The sequence below is a fragment of the Parus major genome, chromosome 8 (assembly GCF_001522545.3).
Source record: "Parus major isolate Abel chromosome 8, Parus_major1.1, whole genome shotgun sequence".
NCBI lineage: Eukaryota > Metazoa > Chordata > Aves > Passeriformes > Paridae > Parus > Parus major.
The window spans coordinates 26,509,147-26,518,749 of NC_031777.1; the positions used below are offsets into that span (position 1 = coordinate 26,509,147).

General features: G+C 57.3%; 2 long non-coding RNA genes across 2 annotated transcripts in view; one reads left to right on the forward strand and one right to left on the reverse strand.

Moving 5' to 3' along the window:
• The first annotated feature begins 4,619 nt into the window (after nucleotides 1-4,619).
• On the forward strand, nucleotides 4,620-9,274 carry LOC117244802. Its single transcript, XR_004498572.1, has 2 exons — nucleotides 4,620-4,817; nucleotides 8,820-9,274. It is a non-coding gene; the product is annotated as an uncharacterized LOC117244802 (long non-coding RNA).
• Nucleotides 6,388-9,603, reverse strand: part of LOC107207853 — a 6,678-nt gene continuing 3,462 nt past the window's right edge. The window contains exon 2 of the long non-coding RNA XR_001522973.2: nucleotides 6,388-8,252. This is a non-coding gene — a long non-coding RNA (uncharacterized LOC107207853). The remainder of the gene's footprint in view (nucleotides 8,253-9,603) is intronic.

A 9,603-nucleotide genomic window follows, 5' to 3' on the forward strand; every position in this document is an offset into this window, starting at 1 on the left:
GCACGCCGCCTTTGCTCCTCCGGACCGACCCCGGCGGGTCCCGCCCGGCTCCGCGCACCCCAGCACGGGGCTGCCGGCGGGCACCTCGGGGCCAGGCGCGCCCGGCTGAGCGGAGCCCGGGGCCAGCCTGGCTGCGAGCTCCGGTCACGGGTCTTGTTCGCTTGGCCGCTCTAAAAAACACTGGGGGAAAGCCACCCCCTCCGGGCTGGGTGGGGGTCGCGCAGCGTGGGCTGTGGGGAGCCCTCCTGCCTCTCTCCGGGGGCTTGGGCAAGGCCACCGTTGTGTCCCGGGGCACCTCTCATTTCGGAGTCAGGGCTTTGCATCCCTCTCCCCACCAACATCTATTTCTGCAGGACCCCACCAAACTAACCATCAGTGCCGGTGGGGACAGATGTTGGAGCAGCACAAAAATAAAGGCTTCCAACAGCTCGTTCCCCCTGCCCTGGCCTCACCTCTAGCTCCGAAGTGAGTGGCTGAACAAAAACCAGCCGGGCCGGCGGCTGCGCGCTTGGCTGGGGCTGTGCGCTGAGTTCCCCGCTGCTGGAACGGGGAGGTCACACGTGAAACACGGGGGATGCCGGGTGCGAGCGGGGCCCTGCGCTCCGTGCGAGGCCCGGGGGGCTCGGGGCGGCGGCGTGGGGAGCCGCGGGCCGTGGGAGGGATTCCCGCGGCGGCGGCAGCGCTGCGGCGCCCGTGGGAATGTTCACGGCCATCGGGACCTGCCTGAGCAGGGCCAAACTCGCTTCACGGTTTAAATTGAGGTTTAAATTGAACTGGGGCGGGGGGAAGAAGAAGAAGAAAGTCTTGCAATGCGGTAGGTCGAAAAGGATCAAAACTTGCAGGCGTCCGAGATTGTCTCAGGAGAAAGGGAAAACCTGGGGCTTTTGGCTCAGGTTTTAGGGTTTGTGCTGGGGGGCCGGGGTGACGGCGGGGATGGCAAGGCAGGAGTGTGGGGCTCTGCTCCACGCACGCCTCTGTGGCACAGACCGGAGGGACAGGCCAGACAAACCACAGACTTCGTGTCTCCTGAGCCTTTGCATCCCTCTGCTCCTCTGCTGCTCTGATGGCTTCAAAAATAACTGGGAGTGTCCCCTGGGACTGAGGCTATGGGATAAATCTGACCCTCCAGCAGCACGTGAGAAGTTCACTAAATATCCCTAGTTAAAAATAATACCATGATATCCTGTACCTCCTGCGTGGAGGTGGAAAGCACTAATGCCACTGGAATGATGGGCGCTGTGCCCACGGCAGCAAAAGGGCCTCTCTGTGCCCAGGATATTGCCCTGCCCTGCTCCTGTTCATCGGGAGCTTGTTTTCTTCTCACTCTATGATTTTCTGGGATAAGTGAGTAGGCAAAACCCAGCCACTTCCTCTCCCCAGCCCCTGGAGTAGTTTGGGACATGCAGCAAGCCTAGGGAAGTGAGATGGGAGACAGGATCTCTGCCTCTCCAGGTGCCTTCAGCAGTCTGGCTCCAGGTCTCCAGATAGGAGTGGAGGATGTTCCGAGATGCTCAGAGGAGGGAGCAGCCTGAGAAGGAAGACAGGAAACCACCTCGGCTTTCCCTCCTCTCCTCTGGGCAGCTGTAGTTCCCAACCCTTTCTAGGGGAAATGACCCAAGAGCAGTTGATCAAGAACTTCCCAAAGTGACACCAAAAGAAATGATCAATATTCCCATCCCAGGGTGGCAAAGCCCGACCTGCCAGCTGCCAAATGCCGGCACAGCAAGGGCGGAAACTCGCAGCCCGTGTGAATTCACCGGGCACCGGCCCTGCCTTCACATCTTCCACGACCCGGTGATTAGAGCAAATTATAAGCTGGTGCTTTGGACCAACTTAGCTAAAGATCAGAAGGGAGACTAATTTCATATCATCACCACCACAGAACGCAATTAAGTGGCTCTGCAAAGTTTTAATGCAAGTTGTGACAGGAAATTTAGGAAAAAATAAATCCCCACACCCAAAAGTCAGCAGCTTCATCTTGCCGAGTTGCAGGAGGATGTACCAAGGCTACCGAGAGCTCCCAAGGTGTGGAGGGTGACCTGTGGGCTACCTTACTGGGCCAGACTTTCTCTTTGTCAGGAGTTTTTCTGGGGTTGCAGAAATTAAAGCACCAATAGTCATAAAAAAAAACCCCAAACCATCACCCAGCTGGTTGTTTTAAACACCTGCCTGTGGATTTCTCCCAGCTGTCAGGGTGTCTCCCATGCCAGGGCTGCATTGCATGGCACCCACCTGGTGGGTACCCAACAGATCTTGCTCCGCTGAGCCTGAAGACAGGAGAAGGTGCCAGGGGGAAAAGGCAGAATCCCCTGGGCACAGCAAAGGAGAGGCTCAAATTTACTGCACACTGCCAGCAGCTCCGCTGGGACTGCTGTGGGATCCCCGTGGGCAGGCTCCCAGTGGGCAGGGATGCGCAGCAGGAAGGACAGGTTTGGGAGGGAGTAGCTGTGGGAAGAGTGGCCTCTCCACGTTGCATATTAATGCTCCTTGTGCTTTAATTGCAGTGGGACCTCTCGAGCAGAGCCATTAGCATGCAATGCGGAGGAACATGTATTTTTGGGATGCCTGCCTGGCTCGCAGGCTCTCAGCTGTGGGGAGGGGGTAGGCTGTGGGATGCAGGGAGAGGTGTCTCGTCCCCCCCACTCCCCTCCCACCCAAGGGATGCCTCTGGAGTCGCAGCTCCTTCCTCGAGTCCCTGAATCATCCCTGCTGCCATCTGCTGCACCCTCGCTCTTCCCCGCAGATGTCCTTCTTCCTTCCCCAGAAGGAGATGAGAACCGAGGACGAGGTGCCAAACACGACTTCAAACGGTATCTAATAAAACACGGGATTAATTTCTTCTGACTGGTGCTCAATGGCTCTGATTAAGCAGAGCAGGATTTAATTAGCTTGTTTGGACTGCCTTGAAGCCCGTGCCAAAGGTGGGGGAGTCTCAGCAGTTGGGTCTCCCCAGGCCCTGACCAAGAGCTGATGAAGGCCTGCAGGACCTTCTCCTTGCAGAGCAGAACCCACTGCCTGCCCTGCCAGGCTGGCAGCTCCTTCAGGATCCTCTGACCACCCCTTATCATGCAGGATGGGTGCCCTTGGCTGTGCTTAATCCCAGTGATGCCCAAGGGGCAGGCACAGGGGAATGACAGGAGCAGGGTGGGATTTGGTGGGTGACACAAGTTGGTGGTCCCACCAAGGAGACACTATTGTCTTCCCCAACAGTCTCTCATCCTCTGAACCCCATGCCTCTTGGCACAAACCAAACTTGCCCTGCCACCAAGACCTTGAATTTAAAGCAACCCTGTTCTCTCCCTGATTTACTACCAGTTGCTGGCTCCTCTCCTCTCCCTCCGCCTGTCTCCTTTAACCCATTTCATTATCTATGCTAGCTTAGGCTTGTCTATGTGGGAACATCATGGTGAAGTTATTGCAAAATAGATGGGCTGTGAATGTAAAGCGTGGCAGCTATTCCCCAGCAGCTCCCTGCGTGGCAGCTCCAATTCCTCACCGCAATTCCTGCGCTAACCTCGGCTGCAGGCAGGCACTGCAAAGTGCCGAGCAGGAGCACCCATGTGGGACATGGCTCCTGGGCTGTCCCCAGGGAAAGCTGGGAAACCGTGCTGCATTCCCATAGCTGCTGCTCCTGGGATTTTAACTCTGTGGGTTCCTGTTGTTGCAGAGGTGACAGAGGTAGAAGGCACAAAGGGAGAAAGTGACAGAGATAAAGCTGAGGAGCAGGACTTCTCTGTCTCAGGAGCACAGACTACTTGCAAGCCCCACACGCTCGTGGTTTGACTCCTGAGGAATGGAGCAAAGGCAAAATCCAAAATGTCAGACCTTGGTTACCCTGTCACCCTGACAAAGTGTCACCTCTTGCCAGTGCCAGCTGCTCTGGGCAAGTCTGGTTCTCCTTGTTCCCACCTCCTTTGCTGCTAGCCTGCACCTCCCTGCAAGGGACGTTTTGCAATGAAATACCCTGTCCCCAGGCAAACCATCGTGCAGGGGCTGTGGTCCTGCAGGGTGACAACCCCAGCCTGGCTCCCAGAAGTGCTGCTGACATTCCCATGTGGTGCTGTCTGTGTCTGACCCTGCTCCTTCCCTGTGGCTGAGCTCTGGTGGCAGCTCTGTGGGGCCAAGCAGGGCACTGGCACAAAGTCAGGATGCCTCAGGAGGTTACAGAGGAGTGCTGCCTGTTGGTCTCCTATGGCAATGGCATTGCAGGGACCCTCCAAGGGGGGTCCCAGCAGAGCTGTGTGTGCCTGCAGACCCTACAGATAATGGGATGGTGCCTGTCTTGGAGTCCTCTCAGTCATCCCACAGGACAGCCTCCAAGCTGTGCCCCATGCCAGCCATTCTCAAGTGAAGGGCTGCAGCCTCTCTGGGGTGGCAGCAGTTTTCAGCTGCCTTGGGAGCCAGCAGAAGCCCCACTGCACTGCCTAAGTATCTGCAGTTCAACATCAGTGGTTTCCTCACCCCCCTGCCCTTGGCAAGGAGGGGTTTAGGCAGGGAACAGGCACCCAGCCGGCGTTACGGGATCTAAATCCAGCTCTGCTGGGTCTGGTTTTGAGCCTCCTCTCTGCTGGGGCAGAGCATTTGGGTCCTATCTCTCCTGTTTCTTCTCCAGGCAGAGTCCCTTATCTGTCACCTCTTCCATCTGTCTCTGCCTGATATGTGCTGCCAGCAGTGCCCTGAGCCAGCCACCCCCTCCAGTGCCCTGCAGTGGGGCCAGAGCACCTCTGATGGAGGGTGACCTTGGGTTTTGGAGCAGACCTTCCCCCTGCTGCCACTGGCCCCGTGGGTGCTCCCACAGCGGGGTGGACCAGTGCCAGGTGCGTGCATGGAGCTGTAAATCTGCTGCGAGCACGGTGACAGTTTGGGTACTTATTTTAGCAGCCTTATTTTAGGTAAAAAGCTGCTGCAGGGTGAGCTGTGGTCCAACTGGCTCTGCTGCCCACGAGGGTTTCCTCCATCACTCCTGGGAGTTTTGTGGGAGGAAGGGGGACCTCAGGGCTATAGGAAAGGCTTTCCAGTCAGCAGCCTGCCATTGGAGCCAATGTCCTCAGGGACACTCACCTCTGCAACATCCTCCCAAGCTCTTGCTACTTGGAGGGCTTGCTTTGGCTCTGCTCACTCACCCAGCCATGCATGGCCACCTCGCTTCCCAGCAGGCAGTGAGGAGACCTGGCTGGTGCTCATCCATCCCCTGGTCTGCAGAATACTCTATGGAACAGCCTTGCCCCCAGGCCATACACCACACTCCAAAAGGAGCCCTTTCCTGCACCCACATGACCCTGAGCACCCCTTTTTCTAACTGAAAAAAACCCCAAAACCAGCCCATTTTATCAAGCCCATGTTCTCCTGGCTTGCACCTTCACATTGTCATATGGAAACGCTGTGCCTGGCTCTCCCCCCTGGGACCTTTCCCCGCGCCCAGCTTTTACCTTTACTGTTTTCAGCACGTCTCTTCCTTCTCCCTCTGAGCACTCACCGCTCATCCAGCCTGCACGACTTGCTGACCCAGCACTCCTGCCCGCTCCTCCATCCGTTTTGCCTCCACACGTAATGCACTTTCATAATCTTCCCCAGGAAGGTCGTGCAGAGCAGGTCACGGTGCCGCATCGGGGGCTGTGACCGCGCAGGGGTCCCCGTGCGCTGCCTGGGCCCCTGCACCTGGGCTTCCCTCACCATCCACCCCACTGCTTGACCCAGATGCCTCCAGGGATGTGTTCTTGGGAACCCCAAAATACCCAGTTAGAGGGCTGCCTGCAGGGCAGGTGCTCCTCTGCGATGTCCCCGCTGCGCCGGCCATGTCGTGTCACCAGTCCCAGGGAGTTTTACACGAAGGCAGGCTCAGTACGTGGGCTGCCCACAGCTTCCCCACATCCTGGCCCTGGCTGCTTCCAGATGAGTGGGGAGTGGGCAGAGGCTGCTGACTGCCTGCAACAACAGCCCAGATGTGAACCCCAGCCCAGATGTGACAACAGCCCAGATGTGACAACAGCCCAGCTCTGCCAATGCCACAAGATGAGGGATGCTTTGTGCCAAGGCCACTGCTCCAGTGCCTCCCTCTGCTCCCCAATTTCTTCTGGGGCCTTTGCCATGCCCACAGTATGCCCATGGCCACTGCCATCATCCCACCCATGGAGAAACACAAGAGCCATTGGATGAGACCCAGCCAAAGCCTTTCCTATTCTGATCGGCGAAGGTGTGGGCTGCTCACCACAGGGCCTCGTTAGCTTAATGCATGAATTTCAAAGCTGGGCTTTCATATGACATTTGGGCACACAGCTTTGGGCAAAAGGCTTCTGGAGTGCCAGGCTAGAGCACAATCTTCATGTCTCCAAAAATCCTCATCTTCTGGTTTCTGAGCGAAATAATAACCAAACCGGGAGACTCTCATAAAGGAAATCAGCAAAGACAACTACTTTTATATGTGCGCTTAAGTATTTAGGTCAGTATTTTTAGAATAAATAGCCGTGGGTTGGTTCCTATCTTTTCACTTTCATTTTTCACACTTCAGCTTCATTTTCCTGAATCTGGTTATACTGAAGCAGCAATTGGGTTTTTCAAAGCACTCACACCTACCAGTGTGCTGACCTCACTGCCTCCTGCTTCTCCATGGCTCCTCTGGCCTTTCCCTCTCCTCTAAGATATCACCATGGTTAGGAGCTGTATTTGTCCCCCTCTGCTATAAAGACTTCCCCACAAGCTGGCGATGGGAAGGAGGAAATGGGCTGCAGTGGGATCAGCTCTGCAAGGGGCTGAGGATCTTTGCTGGTCTGAAGCAGGAAAGAGATGCACGTGTGCATTGCCATGGCCCACGATGGATGGGCACATCCTGCACGTCCCCAGTCCCAATGCCACCCAGTCCCTTCCCTCTCCAAAGAGAGCCCTGGCCACGAGCTGGGCGTTGCACCCTGCAGCCTGCTATTAAAAGCAAACCATCTAGAAGAGTCCTTCGGAGTGAAAGCAGCTTTTAAAGGAAACATTGGCAGCCTCGTTTGGCTGCAACAGCGCCTGATTTGCTAACGGCCTCCAAAATTAGAAGAGGCTCAGAAAACTTAGGATGGATGTTACTGCAGCAGAGTGGGGAGGGGGTATGAGGGGGAGGCTCCAGCCTGCTCAGCCTCAGCTGTGCTTCCCCAGGAGTCATAGCTCCATAGCTCATTGATACAACCTTTTTTGTGTGGGGGAGAAGAAAAGATTGGCATGGGAAGAGAGCGTGGGGCACAATGCCTGGCCGGCATGGAAATCCCAGGCATGCACGTGCTGTTGGAAGAAGCAGCGATCTCTGCTGTGCTAAACACGCTCCACGGGAGCCACGGAGATGTGCCAAAGCCTCTTCATGACTTAGCTCCTAATAAACACGCTGCGGATGGGAAACGAGCCTTTGGCTTCCCCCAGCGTGGGTGAGTGGAGAGCTCACCCCGGGGATGCTCCAGCCCTACAAGCTGGGGGGCCTGGGGGGCACGGGGCACGTCCCTGCTGGTCTCTGGAACTGGGTCTGGGCTCCTGCCTGCCCTGCGTTGCCCCTGGGAGAGTTTTTTCCTGAAGTAAAGCCTTCCTCCTCCCCGGCTCAACGGCCGCTTCACCTCCAAGAGTTATTCACAGATAAACTCCATAAATTTGGGGGACAGCCATTTTATCACTCCTGGCAGCTCTGTGCATTGCCTGCCACAAGGTGAAGCCGCAGGAGCTGGAAAGGGATGGGAAAAGCAGCTCCCAGGAGAGCTGGAGTGCTGGGATGCCTGGCCAGGACCAGCTCCGCTCTGGGACAGCTGGGGCCACAGCCAGCCAGATCCTGCCCGGCTCCTGCTGCCCACCTGGGGTTTCTGGGGCTTTGTTAGATATAGGGAGGCTCAAGAGCAGTAAACCTCCTCCTCCTCCTCCTTCTCCTCCCTGCCTTGCCTCCATGGATGATTTATTTTGACACCTGACTCCATCCTGTTTTGCTGCATCACTCCAGGCGCTTTATTGCCTCTGGCCTGGGCAGGCAACGTCCCTGCACCCATCCCTGACTTCCCCACAGCAGAAAGGAGCCCTCAAGCCCCTGCTGCCGGGGCTCGTCAGGATATCAAAATGCTCCCAAGTTTTAGTTGGCCTTTCCTGACCTCCCAGAGCAGCTTCCCTTCTCCTGGCCCCTTCCTTGAGCTGTTGATCCATCACTGCCTGGCGGCTTCTACCCGGGGCTCTTGAGGGTGCCCATTGCTGGGAAGAAAGCCTGTGCTTGTCAATTCACTGGGAATATTCTGCTGGAACATCATCTGTAAAAATAAACACATTTTTAAATTTTCCATCCTTAATTGTGCCCTGCACTTACAGAGGTGCAGTAACTCTAATGGCTCCGTGAGCCTCCGAGGTGACGTGGCCCTTATCCACAGTGGGTGTGTGGGCAGTGTGCTCTTGCAGATGGTCACCACTACCGTCCTGGCTGGACACAGATCTGTACAGGCTGCTTTCCTGCCTGGCACACTGCACCCCAGCCTGTTGCAGGACTGTCCTCCCACCAGGCACTGCTGCTGGCAGTTTGGGTTTTGAATTTTAATTTTGACCAAGCTATAGGTTGTTCTATTTTCATGTTGCTGCCAGCCTGGTATTCCCTTTTCCCATGGGAAAAGCAAAACTCCAGGGCACAATGACTGCTGGAGATGCTAATGGGGAGGACGAGAGAGGGGTTTCCATCCAGCACACTTCCTGCACCCCTCCAAAACTAACCCCTTCATTTCACAGCCTCCCTGGAACAACACGCAGCCATTGAAAGCGGCTGGATTTGGTGTCTAAAATTCCGTCTTCTAATAAGGCTTTTTTTTCCCCTCTAAACCTGCGAGCAGGAAGAACCCCCTCCTCGTCTGGGCGAGATTTCCACACCTCAGTGGCGGTGGCGAGCGCTCTGCATGGCTCGCATTGAAATGAGCTCGGCAGGCGGGCAGCGCTAGCGGGGGGCTGCCACCCATCCCCTCTGCCAGCCCGCCCCGCGGAGCCGCTGATGTTTTTGGGAAGGAGTCATTTGCCTGCCGTGGGGTTGGGGTTTCTGGCTCCGGCGGGAGCTGCGGTGTTGGGGTTTCCTGTTTACCCGCGCAGCTGTGCCGGCGGCTGCAGGGAGGTCGGGGCTGGACCTCGGCCGGAGCATCCCCAGCGCCAGAACATCGCCGGTGCCCGAAGTGGCTCCGGGGTCCAAGGCCTGCCTGCGGAACCCCAACCAGCAAAAGGCTTTTTATGAAGGCAGCGGAGCGATCCGCTGGTAGATGCTGCACGCGCATAATTAATTAAATAGCATAATTAATAACACTGCATTATTGATAAAGGCCTGCGGAGAGTCCCCACCATAACCAGGGGGCGAGTGCCACCGTGGCCCGGCAGCCCCGGGAGCGGAGGCGAAGCCCCGCTCCGGCAGCGGCAGCAGCACCCGAACCCCCGCGGCCACGGGCGCGGGCACGCGTGGGGGCGCCGCCGTCCCGCTCTCCCCTCCCCCTGGCCGGCAGGAAGGGGGGCAGGAGGGTGGGCACCGGGTTCGTGCCCCGGTCCCTCCGCCGCTCCGTGTCCCTCCCCCTCGGTCCGGGTCCCCCCCGGGGGCCGCGCGGCGCCGCGCGGGCGGGGCGGGGCGCGGAAGGGGCT